This window comes from Dasypus novemcinctus, chromosome 24 (assembly GCF_030445035.2).
Source record: "Dasypus novemcinctus isolate mDasNov1 chromosome 24, mDasNov1.1.hap2, whole genome shotgun sequence".
NCBI classification, from domain to species: domain Eukaryota; kingdom Metazoa; phylum Chordata; class Mammalia; order Cingulata; family Dasypodidae; genus Dasypus; species Dasypus novemcinctus.
In genome coordinates this window covers 12,723,180-12,739,228 of record NC_080696.1, presented here as the reverse complement: position 1 = coordinate 12,739,228, position 16,049 = coordinate 12,723,180, and the positions used below count along the sequence as shown (strand labels likewise).

At 38.3% G+C, this 16,049-nt stretch overlaps 1 protein-coding gene across 4 annotated transcripts in view; it reads right to left on the bottom strand.

The window, feature by feature from the left end:
- MACROD2 (mono-ADP ribosylhydrolase 2) overlaps positions 1-16,049 on the bottom strand; it is a 2,160,736-nt gene that overhangs the window by 1,862,530 nt on the left and 282,157 nt on the right. The gene's annotated exons all lie outside the window — the stretch shown is intronic.

Here is a 16,049-nt window from a genome sequence, read left to right as displayed (position 1 = left end):
ATATGACAAAATGATAACTAAGAAGTCTGTATACGTTTGGAAATTAATTTTCATTTGATGTACAAATAACTCATGCATCAAAAAAAAATCACAAAACTAGAAATTTTGAAATAAATGAGAGTGAAAATAATGTATCAGAATATGTGGGATGAGACAACTAAAGGTTACCTAGAGGAAATTTGCTGCCAATGTATATATTTAAAAAGAGAAAAGGTTTAACCTCAATGATTTAAGCATCTATCTCAAGAAGTGAGAAAAAAAGAACAAATTCAACCTAAAGAAAGTGGAAAGTAATAATAAAGATAAAAACAAAAATAAAAATTATCATACAAATCCAAAGCTTTCTAATGAAGTGGATAAGAAAGTTGATAATCCCTCAAAAGAAATAGCAAAAAAGAAAAGGAAAAGGCACAAATAATCAATATAATGTATAAAAGTGCAACATCACCACAGACTTTACAGATACTGAAAAGTAAGAAAAACATTAGTAAGGTATAGAGAACAGATTCTTAGAAATACACACCTTAAAAATGGCAAGAAGATGGGAAACGGACTTTGGCCCAGTGGTTAGGGCGTCCGTCTACCATATGGGAGGTCCGCGGTTCAAACCCCGGGCCTCCTTGACCCGTGTGGAGCTGGCCATGCGCAGTGCTGATGCGCGCAAGGAGTGCCGTGCCACGCAAGGGTGTCCCCCGCGTGGGGGAGCCCCACGCGCAAGGAGTGCGCCCGTGAGGAAAGCTGCCCAGCGTGAAAAGAAAGTGCAGCCTGCCCAGGAATGGCGCCGCCCATACTTCCCGTGCCGCTGATGACAACAGAAGCGGACAAAGAAACAAGAAGCAGCAAATAGACACCAAGAACAGACAACCAGGGGACGGGGGGAATTAAATAAATAAATAAATCTTTAAAAAAAAAAAAAAAGAAGAAATTAATGGTAAAGTCCTATTTTTGTTAAGAAATTGAATTCATCATTTAAATGCCTTATTGGAAATCTTTGGGGACAAATGGCTTCACTAGTAAATTCTACAACAATTCTAAGGATGAAATGACATGAATCTTACATACACTCTTTCAGAAAATAGAAAAAGAATGAATACTTTCCAATTTGTCTCATGAGGCCAAAAGGAAACTTGATTCCAAAATCTGACAAGGGTATTAGGAGAAAGAAAAATTATAGGCCAATTTCACTCATGAGTATCTGCAAAGTATTAAACCAAATATTAGCTAACTGAATCTGTCCAATTCCTGTCCCCCTTGGGGGTAGATGTGAACAGACATACATTGGCAAGTGATCTATGAAGAGAAGTTTCATGCATTTGAGGACTTTCAGAACTCTCTCTTTTGCCTTGGCATGGCATCCAACAACGTTTAAATGATGACTGTTCTGTTACCAGTGATCTCCATGGCTGATCTTCAACAGACATGTAGGCCAGGAAGAAATATACTTTTGTTATTGCATAATAAGACAATGAGATTTGGGTTTGTTTGTCACAGCAACATAATCTAGCCTATCCAGACTAATACAAACAATAATTTTAATGCTATAGTTACTGCACATTAATAGATGGTAGAAAAGTCAGTTTAATATAGGAGTTCTAGAAACGGGACTGAAGTATACTGCGGGATGTCAAACCCTTTCAGAGGATTCATGAGGTCAAAATGATTTTCATCATCATAACAAAAAGAATAAGTCTTTGCTTTTTCCACTCTCATTTTCTCCTGAGTATACAGTAGAGTTTTTCAGAAGGAATATGATATCTATCATAATAGATGGAATGCAGAAGCAACAATGAGAATCTACTGCTTTTCTGCTAAAGCCACACATGAAAGAGATTTGCAAAAATGTAAAACAATGCCATTCTTTTGACTATTTATTGTTTGGGAGATTACTTATTTCTTCCTAAAAATTATGTTGTCTGTGCTAACATGTCATAAGTGTAGTACTGTTATTTAATTAATTGATAAGCAAATATTTAAAAAATTTTGTTTGAGTGTCTAATGTGGTATTCATCAGTAGATATAATGCATATAAATAAAAGCTTTTTTGGGGCCCTAAAGAACATAACATTTGAGAACCACTGATTTAATAAATTTCCAACAACACTTTATAAATATTTAAATGGCATAAAATAGAAAATATAAGAACATATAAAACATAATAAGAGTACTGTATTAGTCAGCCAAAGGGGTGTTGATGCAAAATCTGTTGGCTTTTATAAAGAGTATTTATTTGGGGTAGGAGCTTAAATTTACCAGGCCATAAAGCATAAGTTACTTCCCTTACCAAAGTCTGTTGCCATGTGTTGGAGCAAGATGGCTGCCAACATTCAGCCTTCCTCTTCCTCTTAAGGTTCCGTGGTCCCAGCTTCTTCCCATATCAGCTGTAGGCTGGGATATGTCTTGTCTCTCTCCCAGGGCCCATTTCTCTCTGGGCTCAGCTACTCTGTTTTCTCCACAAGGCCCGCTGTAGACATCAGACTCTCTAGGCTTTGTCTCTCTACCCAGGACTCAATTCTCTCTGGGCTCAGCAGCTCTCCTCTCTCCATAAGGTCAGCTATAAACTCTCATCTCTCTTCCTGGGGCATCTGCTGTGTCTAACAGAACTTCCTCTCTTTCCTCACCTAGTGGCTTCTCCTGTGTGTTTACTTCCTGGAATCAAAACTCCAACCTCCCTTCTCCGTGGTGCAATCTCTCTGTGAGTCCCTACCCACCAAGGGGCGTCTTATTGACATTTCCCAATCAAAGCCTTAATCATTATTTAATAAAGTAAACTGAAACCTCTGAACCCAGTATAATCTAATATGCCCAGAGGAATAAATCAGTTTACAAACGTAATTCAATATCTATTTTTGGAATTCATAAATAATGCCAAACTGCTACAGGTGTTATTTGTAAAACGTTTTGTTTCCGTTACATACATATATTTATATAGCATGTAATTTGAATGAACTATTTCTAGGGACTAGAGAAATGGGAGAGGCTCCTGAGAGGCATTATTGACCAAGGTCAAATTGAAATTCAACCAAGTCCCTGAGAATGAGGAAACAAAGCAAAGAAAATGGATGGGGTAGGTGCTGCTCCCTTCCTATTTATATAAATAAATATTCCATCAGAATCATTTAGGGAGTTTTGTTGGGAGAGTCACAGACACACCTAACTATCATATCCCAACCCATCTCTCAAACCTCATCTACCCCACTCTTTTTCTACAGTGTGCAGATTTCAATGTCTCCATTCTGAAGACCAGGGGAGATGTTATATGTAATGGAATAGACTGACCATAACTTAAACATGAAACTGAGAACCAGAGTTCAGGACAGGAACACTTAGTGGCTGGACTCCCTGCCACTGAGAAATATAAATGCTTAGAACAATGGTCTCCACCATCATTAAGAATAAAGAAGCCATAAAAAAAAAAGGCTGATGTTGTGAAAGGAGTTAAAGGAGTAACAAAGTAGCACTCCCAAACACTGGAGGAAGTTGAAAAGTTGTTATTAATTTGGGTAAATAAGAAGCACTTAGCTGGAGACAGTGTATCAGAAGCCATGATCAGTAATGCAAATAGCATTCTCGTATTTACCTATTTATTTCTTTTTTTTTTTTTCTCAATAGTGTTGCAAAGTAATTTTCTTTTCTGCTCAGTGCTATCACTGCTCACTTTCTTGGGACCCATAATAACAAAAAAGCAACACTAAAATAAGCAAAATGATTACAGAAGCTAAGATAAGACCACAAAGGGTGTGCACAGGGCAAGAGCTACCACATAACTAGGGTGTGACCTTTGTTTTGGCTAAAAAGGGTATCAAGTTATGAGGCAACCAATACCAACAAGTTCTAGCTTACACTTGGAGTTTCAAACAAATGATGAGTACCAAGACAAAACTGTTGTATCAAAATGTGTAGAATACTAAATTTGATGAGTTTCAAAGCAGACAAATACCAAGGTGTGACTGTACTTTTCTTCACAAAATCAGTACTGGCAATTTGACATATACCATTTGTATCAAATGACCAAAGTTTTAAAGCACTAGATGTATAATGACAAGCAAAAGGAAATTATATCACAAAACTGAATTTTAAAGGGTCAAGAAAATCAATAAAGTAACATCTAATCTTTTGGAATTTTAACTATAAATTAGTGTTTCAACTAAAGAAAGGTGTACTTTTAGTAGCTAGAACCTGAGTAGAAGATTATTCCATGTGTCTAAACAATTGCATGAAAAAAATGCACAGGTGAGATAAAATTTGTGTTAAGACAAAGGACAATAAATACAAAGAGTATGAGATAATATTCAGAGTTAAAATCACCCATCCATTCATCCATTCACCGTATATTTATTAACACCCTAAAACGTGCCACGTTCTGTTTTAGGGGTTAAAGATACAGGAATAAAGAAGACACAAATCCCTGTCTTAATGGAGCTATGTACTAGTGAGGAAAAAGAGACACACACACAAAAAGTATAATACATGACTATTCAAGTATGTGCACTGAATAAGTGGGAAAACTCAATAGATTTTAAAGGTCAGAGCTTTCTCTTTGGGGTTTTTATATGGAGAAGAAAAAAAAAAAAGAATATCAGCAGTAAACCCTCTAGATAAGGAAAAAAAAGCCCACTCAACAATTTTCTGGTCCCAGACACCCAGGATAATAATTAGGAGAAGGAAGAGGAGCACAAAAGTCCTCAAGGAGGCTAACATCATCCACTCTCAATTTGATTTGGATAAACTTAGCTCAGATTTTTGTACTTTTCTTCTGCGTCTGATAACTATGCAATTCTGTGTTTAGCTCTCACCTCTCATCTTCACAGAAACAGTTCACTTTTGATTCATGTAAAACCATTTACTCAAGGCAAAGTATCCCGAGTGGGGATACATGCAATGATTTTAAGTAGTAGGCAGTTATAAAACAGCAAATGCTTATTTTACAGATATTGTTGCTTAGAAAAAGATTTAGGACTTTAAAAAAGTGAACAGATTTAAAGTAAACAGCAAGGAAAACAACTCTCAGAAACTTAGCTTTTAACTTACATTTAAAGCTAAATATATTTAAAATAAAAAATTGCACTGAACAGCCTGTTACCTGGGACCAGCCAGTGTGTTATTATTGGCCATCTAAAGGCTCTGACGGAAGCTGTCTCACAACTGACACTACTTTTTACAAAGTGTGATAGACCCTTGATACAGGTAGAATGAATGGAAAACTTTTTTTTAAAAAGTGATTAGTAGTACAAATTTATTTAATGAAATACCAAGGAGGGTAACTTAATGTCAGAAGTTACAGAAAAGTGACCTTAAGGAAATCAAACTTCCTTAAACCAAATTAGTTTTTTCTTCTATTTTTTATGTAATTAACTTTTTAAAAATATATTTTTATTTAAAAAGTTGTGAACTTAAAAAACAATCATGCACATGTGTAGAATTCCCAAACAACACTCCTTCACCAACAAACCACACCACTGTGGAAGATTTGTTACACATTATAAGATAATATCTTAACACTATAAGCACTAATTATGGTCAATGGTGTACTTTGGGCAAATTTTCCATACTCCCCTATTATTAACACAGTACATATTTGGCATTGAAGCAAGAATATTACAGTATTGTTGGTAACTATAGTCCACAGGTTACACTAATTGTAACATGCCTCCCCTTATTCCCACCACCATGCACTCATGACATACATCCGTTCTAGTTAACAGAAGACCACTCTTGAATTGGTACTATTAACCACAATTCTCATCCACATCTGGGTTCACTGTGTTATTCAGACCCTAGATTATTCTTTAGCTTTCTTTCAACTAACATTTATATCCCTAGACTACCCTTTTCAGCCATAATCCCATTTATAAACCAGCTAGTACTCACTAAAATATGTTAACATCAACTCTATTCATTTCCACACTTTTAAGTCAATTGAAACCTCTACATACATTAAGCATCAATACTCCTTCGCAGCCCTCCTCCTATCTCTTAACAACTTATACTCCAGGTTTCAACTCCATGTGTTTATTCTTCATATTTAGTTCATATTAGTAAGACCATGCAATATTTGACTTTTTGTTTCTGGCTTATTTCACTTAGCATAATGTCTTCAAGATTCATCCATGTTATCATAGGAATCCCAATTTCATTTCTTCTTACTGCAGCATAGTATTCCATCATATGTATACACAACATTTTGTTTATTCATTCATTGGTTGATGGACCCTTGGTTTGTTTCAAACTTCTGGTAATTATGAATAACATCACTATGAACATCAATGTACAGTTTTCAGTTCTTTTGGATATATTCCTAATAGAGGAATTGCCAGATTATACGGCAGGAAAAGCTTTCAGTTTTTCACCACTGAGAACGATGTTATCCATGGGTTTTTCATATATGGCCTTTATCATGTTGAGAAAGTTTCCTTCAATTCCTATCTTTTGTAGTATTTTTATCAAGAAGGGATGCTGTATTTTGTCAAATGCCTTTTCTGCAACAATCGATAGGATCATGTGATTTTTCTTCTTTGTTTTATTAATATAGTGTATTACACTGATTGATTTTCTTGAGTTAAACCACCCTTAGATACCTGGTATAAAATATACTGGACCATGATGAGTTCTTCTAATGTGTTGTTGGATTCAATTAGCAAGTTTTTTGTTGAGGACTTTTGTATCCATATTCATTAAGGAAATGGGTCTGTAATTTTCTTTTTTCATAATATCTTCATGTGGTATTAGCATTAGGGATATAATGACTTCATAGAATAAGTTTGGTAGTCTTCCTTCTTGTCCAATTGTTGGAAGGAGTTTGAGTGAGATTGTTGTTAAATATTCTTTGAATGCTTAGTAGAACTCACCTGTGAAACCTTCTGGTCCTGGGCTTTTTCATTTTGGGGAGTTGTTTGATGACTTTCAATCTCTTTACTTGTGACTGGTTTGTTGAGATCGTCTGTTTCTTCTAGGGTCAGGGTAGGTTGTTCATACCATCCTAAGAATTTGTCCATTTCATCTGCATTGTTGGTGTACAGTTGTTCATAGTATCCTCTTAAGGTCTCTTTTATTTCTGTGGGGTCAGTAGTAATATCCCCGTTTTCATTTATTATTTTATTTATTTGCATCTTCTCTCTTTTTTCTTTGTCAGTATAGTTAAGGGTTTGTTGATTTTGTTAATCTTCTCAAAGAACAATCTTTTGGTTTTGTTAATTCTATTGTTTTGTTGTTGTTGTTCTAAATTTCATTTATTTCTGCTCTGATCTTTGTTATTTCATTCCTTTTATGTACTTTGGGAATAGTTTGCTGTTGGTTTGTTTTCCTAGTTCTCCAAGTGTGTAGTTAGGTCACTGATTTTAGCTCTTTCTTCTTCCTTAATGTAAGGATTGAGGGCTATAAATTTCCCTTTCAGCACTGCCTTTACTGTATCCCACAGCTTCTGATAGGCTGTGTTCTTGTTTTCATTCATCTCGAGATATTTATCAGGTTTTCTCAGAATTTCTTCTGTGACCCACTGACTATCTAAGACTGTGTTGTTAAATCTCCATATATTTGTGAATTTTCCCTTTTTCCACCTCTTGATTTCCACCTCTTGATTTCCAACTTCACTCCATTATAATCCGAGAAAGTGTTTTGTACAATTTTTATCTTGTTGAATTTATTGAGATCTGCTTTGTTACCCAACATATGGCCTACCCTGGAGAAAGATCTATGAGCACTTGAAAACAATGTGCATCCTGCTGTTTTGGGGTACAAAGTTCTGTATATGTCTCTTAGGTTCAAGTGATTTATCATATTATTCAATCTCTTTTCTTCTTTATTGATCTTCTCTCCAGATGGTCTATCCAATGCAGAGAATGGTGTATTGAAGTTGCCAAATATTACCGTAAAGGTATCTATTTCTCCCTTCAGTTTTGCCAGTGTTTGCCTCATGTATCTTGGAGCATTCTGACTAGATACATACACATTTATGATTGTTATTTCATCCTGGTAAATTGCCCCTTTTAGTAATATTTAATTTTATTAATATTTAATTTCCTTCCTTGTCTCTAATAACAGTTTTGCTTTTAAAGTCAATCTCATCCAATATAAGTATAGCTACTCCAGTTTTTTTGGGTTATTGCATGTGTGAAATATCTTTTTCCAGCCTTTCACTTTCAGTCTATTGGTTTTCTTGTGTCTAAGGTGAGTTTCCTGTAAACAGCATATAGATGGTTCATATTTTCTTATCCACTCCACCAGGCTGTGTCTTTTGATTGGGGGTTTAATTCATTAATAATCAATGTTATTACTGTAAAGGCAATTCTTATTTCATCCATTTTGACCTTTGAGTTTTATCTGTTGTATTAGTCAGCCAGAGGGGTGCTGATGCAAAGTACCAGAAATCTGTTGGCCTTTATAAAGGGTATTTATTTGGGGTGGAAGGTGACAATAACAAGGCCCTAAAGAGTCCAACTCAAGGTACCATAAGAGGTACTTCCTCACCCAAAGTCATTTGCCATGTGTTAAAGCAAGATGGCAGGCAATGTCCGCGAGGGTTCAGCCTTCCTTCTTCCTTTCAAGGCTCCATGGTCCCAGCTTCTGAACTGAGCTTAAGATAGCGTAACACTAGTCTCTCTCCCTGGGGCTTGTTTTTTTCCAGGCTCAACTACTTTGCTTTCTTCACAAGGCCAGCTGTAAACTATCATGCTCATCTCTCTTCCCAGGGTCTCTGCCTTATCTAATAGAGCCTTCTCTCTTCCCTCACTTATCTGCTTCTTTGTGTATCTACTACTGTGTGAGAGTCTATTTCATCAAAGGGGGCTGGAACTCGATGCTGAGTTGCACCCTGATGATGTGGTTGAATCAAAGCCCTAAATGTAACATAATTTAATCAGCCATCTCAGTTGAATCTAATACAATCAAAGTGTTATCAGGCCAGAGGAACAGAGCAATTTACAAACATAATTTTTATTTCCGTTTAGAATTCATAAAGAATATCAAACTGTTACATCTGTCATATTTTATTTTTACCACTCTTTTTACTCTTTTAGTTACTTTTCCTGATATAATCTTCATTTCTTTATTTTTTTAATTATTTTTTTAATGATTCATTTTTATTTCTCTCCCCTTCCCCACTCCCTCGTCTGTTCTGTGTCCATTTGCTGTGTGTCCTTCTACGTCCGCTTACATTCTTGTTAGTGGCACTGGGAATCTGTGTCTCCTTTTGTTGTGTCATCTTGTTGTGTCAGCTCTCCATGTGTGCGGCACCATTCCTGGGCAGGCTGCACTTTTTTTGCACTGGGCGGCTCTCCTCACGGGGCACACTCCATGCACGTGGGGCTCCCCTAAGCAGGGGACACCCCAGCATGGCACGGCACTCCTTGCGCACATCAGCACTGCACATGGGCCAGCTCCACACGGGTCAAGGAGGCCCAGGGTTTGAACCCTGGACCTCCCATGTGGTAGGCGGACGCCCTAACCACTGGGCCAAGTTCACTTCCCTAATCTTCATTTCTTGACTTTCATCCAAGCTTCTCTCTCCTGTCTTTTCTTTTCAGACTGTAGCACTCCCTTTGGTATTTCTTGCAAAGCTGGTCTCTTGATTACAAACTCTATTAGTTTCTGTTTATCTGTGAATATTCTAAACTCACTCATTTTTGAAATATAATCTTGCCAGATATAAGAATCTTGGCTGGCAGTTTTTTTCTTGCACTATATTAAATATATTATACTATTGCCTTCTTGCCTCATGGTTTCTGATGAGAAATAGACATGTAATCTTATTGGGTATCCTTTGTATGCTAAGTGTCACTGTTCTCTTGCTGCTCTCAGAATTCTTTGTCTTTGGTATATGACATTCTAATTAGTATGTGTCTTGGAGTTAGTCTAGTCACATTTATTCAGATTGGAATATGTGCTTCTTAGACACAGATATCTATGTCCTTCAATAGGGCTGGGAAATTTTCTATCATTATTTCATCAAATATTCCTTCTGCCCCTTTTCCTTTCTCTTCTCCTTCTGGGACACCCATTACACATATGCTTGCACATCTCTTGAAATCATTTACTTTCTTAAAACCTGTTAAATTTTTTCCATTCTTTTCTTCATCTGTTCTTTTGTATGTATGCCTTCAGAAGCCACATCTTCAAACTCACTGTCCCTTCTGCCTCCTCAAATCTGCTGTTATATGCTTCCAGTGGATTTTTAATTTCATTTATTGTTCTTTTATTCCTGTAAGATCTGCTATTTTTCTATGTATGCTTTCAAATTTTTCACTCAGTATCTTCTTAATATCCTTAATCTCTTTAGCCATCTCATTGACTATTAAGGAGATTTGTATGAACATCTATGATTAGTTGTCTCAACTCCTTTATGTCATCAGGAGGCTTAATTTGTTCCTTTGAATGGGCCATATCTTCCCATTTCTTGGTGTGGATTGTAATGTTCTGTTGGTATCTTGGCATCTAGCTTACCAGATGTATTTTTTCTGGGTGCAGTTTCTCTTTTCAGTGTAGGGCTCTCTTTCCCTTTCTCCCTTGCTGGTTGTATAGTAGGAGCCAAGAATGTAGTTGATAGTGTAAGCCATGGAGGCTGAAGCTGCCCATGTTGCCCCAGTGAATTAGTCTGCTGAAGGGGTGCCAACGGAAAGTACCAGAAATCTGTTGGCTTTTATAAAGGGTATTCATTTAGGATAAAAGATTACAGTCCCAAGGACATGGAAGTCCAACTCAAGGTACCATAAGAGGTATTTTCTCACTGAAGTTAGTTGCCACATGTTGAAGCAAGATGGCGGAAACACTCTATTGGGTGTTTCAACCTTCCCTTCTGAGCTTCATCTTCCTCTTGAGGCTCTGTAGGCTCAGCTTCTTCCCAATCTCAGCTGTAGGCTAGAATAGAGGTATCTCTCAGGGCTTTCTACATCAGTCTCGACTCTCTTCCTAAGGTCAGCTGTAAGTTATCAAGCAAATAGCTCATCTCTCCCTGGGGTCCCAGGATAAAAAATGACAGCGTTCTCTCTCTCTTCCCACGTGTCCTCTTGAATGAGTGACCATTTATATCAGTACACCAAGGGGAAGGGAACTCAACCTGAGTTACACCTTACTAATATAGCTCAATTAGAAGCCCAAAATCGATTATATCAAGTAAACTTAATCAGAGGCTCCTCACTGAATTTAATATAATCAAAGGGTATCACACCCAGGGGAGTAGATTAATTTACAGACATAATCTTTCACTTTTTCCAATTCATAAATAATCTCAACTTCCCACACCCAGAAACTGATGAGGCTTCTCCAACCTTTATTCTCTGCTATGGGTAAGGATAGAGTCATAGCTATATGTAATAATCCAAGTCATGCAGGTCAAGACCATTTGTAGTTGCCCAGAGTGACTGATAAGGCTTCATGGCCCCTCCCCCCCTTCCTGGGGTGCGGATGGAGCAATCTATGCTGTGCAGGCCCAAAATGACCACAGTTGCCCAGGTAGTCTGATGTGGTACCGACATACTTCCTCCCCTGCCAGGGGTGGGGTGGACCCGCCAGTGTGCCCAAAGTCTAATCTGCATAGGCCAAATGTACCTGCAGTAGCAATAAGAGGCTGAGGGAGTACTGTCCTTTCTTCCCTTTATGGGGTGGGGATGGAACCACAGTTGCCCAACAGTTCAGTCCATGTAGGCTGAAAGTACTTGACATTGTCCAGTAAGGCAGAGGAAACACCAGCCCCCTCCTATCATATGCAGGGAGGGGTGGAGATGGAATCAAAGGTGCTCAACAAACCAGTTCGTGTGGGCCAAAAGTGCCTGCAGTTTCCCAGACAGGCTGAGGAGACATAGTACATCTCCTATCCTACTGGGGGGCAGGGATGAAGCCCCAGGTATCCAATTATTCAGTCTGCGCAGGCTGACTGTGCCTGCAGTTGCCAGAGAGTATGAAGAAACAACAGCCCTCTCCAATCCTATGCGGGTGGAAGGGTGGAGATAGAATTAAAGGCATTCAACAAACCAGTTTGTGTGGGCTGGATGTGCTTGCAGTTGCCAAGAGATGGCAAGGAAACAGAGTTCCCCTCCTGTCCTACTGAGGTGCGGGATGGAGACTTAGGTGTTGACTATTCAGTCTGTGCCAGCCAAAAGTACCTGAAGTTCCCCAGAGAGGTTGGTATAAGTACTCCCAGCTTCTTCCCTGCCAGAGGTAGGGCTGGGCCTAGGCTGGGGCTGCAATCTGATCTGGGTGGAAAGGAGCCAGTCCTATTGTCACTGGATTTTCAATCAGCCCAACTTCGCCTCATGATGGGGGCAGAGTTAAAATGGTGACTACTGGCCTCTTTCCAACTTGGACAGATTCAAACTTTTGCCATACGTAGGGTTATACTTTAGCCAGCCAAGTTAACTAATCAGTAGCTGAAGTTGGTTGCCAACTGTCTCTTCCTCCCACATTTGTGGGAAATAGAGCGTCCACAAATGCTTGAGATAGCTCTGTTTAGATTATTAACTGCCCTATAAGACGAGCCGACAATTGGAGTTCCTTACTCAGCCTCCATCTTGCCCCTCCTCCTTCAATTCATTCATTTTTAACATTCTAGACCTTTTCATACTATTTACCTAAGTTTAGTCAAATTAAAATATGCACTTCAACAGTCTCTTTCTTTTAGATTATCTATCATGCCTATGTATAGAATAACACATTAGAAAAATTTTAAAATAATTTTTTCTTAGTGCTTCTTTGCTACTGACTCAGAAGCTTTAATTTTCAGCACTTGGATTACAATATGCTAGAGGTAATATTATTTTGGTTCCTTTTATTAAATCTTTAATAGGTTTTAGCTATTTTAACCTTTGGTCTTCTGGCATATATAGAAATATTATCATTCACTTATTCTATTATATCTTTAATACAATCAATTCTTACTTGAACAAAATATGCAGCAGTCTGAAAAATGTGGTTAGTTCAGTTAAATCTTACCCAGACATACCTTTGAAACATAAAGTTAGATAAAACAAAGATGACAATATAAAACTAAAATCAAATAGTTTTAAGGTAAAAACACAAACAGTTCATTATATAATGGAGTATACAGAATGTTCCCCAATTGCTGGAGCTCAAATTCAAGTTTCTCTCTTAATGTACCTTTTGCAGATGTTTTGAAATAGAAAAAGAAGACATGCAATTAGAAAGCAGAGGAAAAAGCATGTGGCATAGTACAGTAAGACAGATGGTTTTGTCCCTGAATCTATTTTTTAGTGCATGGCAGTTATGAAGTTTTGTTGTGATCCGATAGTATATAGATCTTTAGACACATTTGAATTCATCTGTCACTTAACTTCATGGATCTAGGAGTGTCAGCAATAAAAATATGTGTAGCTTTCAAAATCCGTATAAAATGTTATCAAACTATTAAAAAATGACATTTTTCCCATTAGGTAAAAAAATATTCATTTCAAGCATAGTATTTGTCTACAACCAATTAGAACTCCTTTGGAAGAAGAAAAAAATAATCCTACAACAGCAGTGTTATTACGGTTATTACTACTGGTTTTAGGTCAGATCACTTTATATATTCATACTTCCAGCATAGTTATTTCATTTTTTTCATCAGATTCAAATAACTCTGACAAAAAAGGTTGACAATTGTTATTACTATTACCATTACTGTTGTTGTTGTTATTATTATTTTATTGCTACTATAAGTTAAGGACTTTATGGCATTAAACTATATATCCTAAGAACAATTTTCATTATTCCAATAATAACAATAAAAAACAAAGAACAAATAAAAAAACCTCATCACCTCTCAATCTCACTATGCCCTAATAATGACTGAAATGATGAATGCACAATTATGTGATTATACCAAATACCATTGATTATACACTTTGGATGGGTTTATGCTTTATTAAAATTGATTTTTTTAAAAGAAAGATCAATTTGATTTATTTAAAGATGTTATAAGCAAATTGTAAGGGTAAGAGAGAATAAAAGAGCCTGACAATTCACCACCCACCTAGAAGTCCCCAGAGGCAATTTCTTTAAATGTAAACCAAACACAACCAGCAAGATGGCAGCAAAGTAAGGAACTCCTAGAGTCAGCTCCGGCTACAGGGCAGTTAGTAAACACCCAGAGCTTTCTGGAGTTAGCTGACACACCTGTTTGGGTGCTCCAGGAGATCAGAAGAACATTCTGAAACATCCTGGAAGGGATGGAAGAAGGAGACTGATCATCTGCAGAGAAGATTGGTAAGTAGAGCCCTCAGTGTCACAGAGGTTGATGCCCATTCACCACTGGAGGCAAAAGCCACCTCGGGAACCATTCTGTGGCTGGAACTAAAAGCTCCACTTCCTAAAAAAGGGAGAGGCAGAGACATTTGGGCACCAACTTCAGCTACTGATGAGTAAATTCAGTGGGATAAAGTATAATCCTAAGAACAGACAAAGTTTGAACCTGTCAAAGTCAGACAAGGGCCAGTAGCCACCATCTTAACTCTACACCTGGAAAGAGAGGAAGCAGGGCAGACTGAAAATGACAGTGCTGGTAGGGACTGGCTTCTTTCCATTCACAGCAGAATGCAGCTCTAGCCTGCCTCTGGCAGGGAGGAAGCTGGGGGAACCTGAGACAGTCTCTCCAGGAAAGTACCAGCCAAGATGGAGAAGCAAGTAATTATCATACTTTGACAGCGCAAGTTGCCCCAAGAGTTATTCTGTGACTGGAATTGGAAGCTTCATTTCCCAAAAACAGGGGAGGAAGAAATGGTTGGCCACTGATTTCAGCTGCTGATTAGAAAATCAGCTGCCTCAAATATAACCCTAAGAACAGCTAAAGTCTGAACCAGTCCAAGTCAGAAAGAGGCTGGTGGCTGCCATTTAGACTCCATTCCCAGTATGAGGGGAAGCTCTACTGTCTGAAAATCATAGTGATGGTAGGAAATGGTTTCATTCACCCAGATGGGCCACCAGCCCTACCCTAGGCTTCAGCCCCATCTCTGGCAGGGAGGAGGCAGGCGGGCCCTATCCAGGTAACTACAGGTACCTTTGGCTGGCACAAACTGAAATGCTGGAAGTCTACTGGGGCAACTGCAGTCATCTTGGAACGTCACTGCATAGACTGCTGTCCACATCTGCAGTTCCATCCCCGCCCCAGGCAGGAGAGAAAGGGGCATGAAGCCTCATCAGTCTCTCTGGGCAACTACAGTCTAGGCCTGCACAACTTGGATTATTCCACACAGCTGTGACTCTGTCCCTTGGCAAAGGAGAAAGGTGGCAGAAGCTTCATTGGTCCCTAGGGCAATGAGGGCAGCTTAAGCCTCCACAACATGTAGGACCAACTACATCCTTAGATTCTACTGCACAACCAGCAAGGGAGAAAGGGCAGGAAGCCCTACTCTAAAGAGAAAAACTGCACCCAAAATAAATACTCTAGTACGCCAAATGCCAAAACACCGACAAAAAACTACAATCCATACAAGAAACAGGAACAAGATAAGCCTCCAGATGACATAAAGGAGTTGAGACAACTAATCATAGATGTTCAAACAAATCTCCTTAATAAATTCAATGAGATGGTGTAGCAGTTTGATTTGGTTATGAATTCCAAAAATAGATATTGGATTATGTTTGTAATCAGGTCTGTACATAGGTGTGATTAAGTTATGATTAGGGCTTTGATTGGGTCATGTCATTAGGGCACTGAGTCCCCACACCTTGGTGGGTGGGGACTCACAGATAAATGGCAAAGGACAGAGTTGAGGGTTTCTGATATTGGAGTTTTGATGTTGGAATTGGAATTTGATGTTGAAGCCTTAAGCTGGAGCCCTGGGAAGTAAGCTCACAGAGGAAAGAGAAGCAAGCCCCAGGAAAAGAGGAACCCTGAACCCAGAAAGAAGCAAGATCTGAATGGGAGGAACCCTGCCTTGCAGACATCAGCAGCCACATTGCTCCAACATGTGAAAATAGACTTTGGAGAGGGAAGTAACTTATGCTTTATGGCCTGGTATCTGTTAAGTCCCTACCCAAAGTAAATACCCTTTATAAAAATCAAACAGTTTCTGGTATTTTGCATCAGAACCCTTTTAGCTGACTAATACAGATGCCTGAAGAGA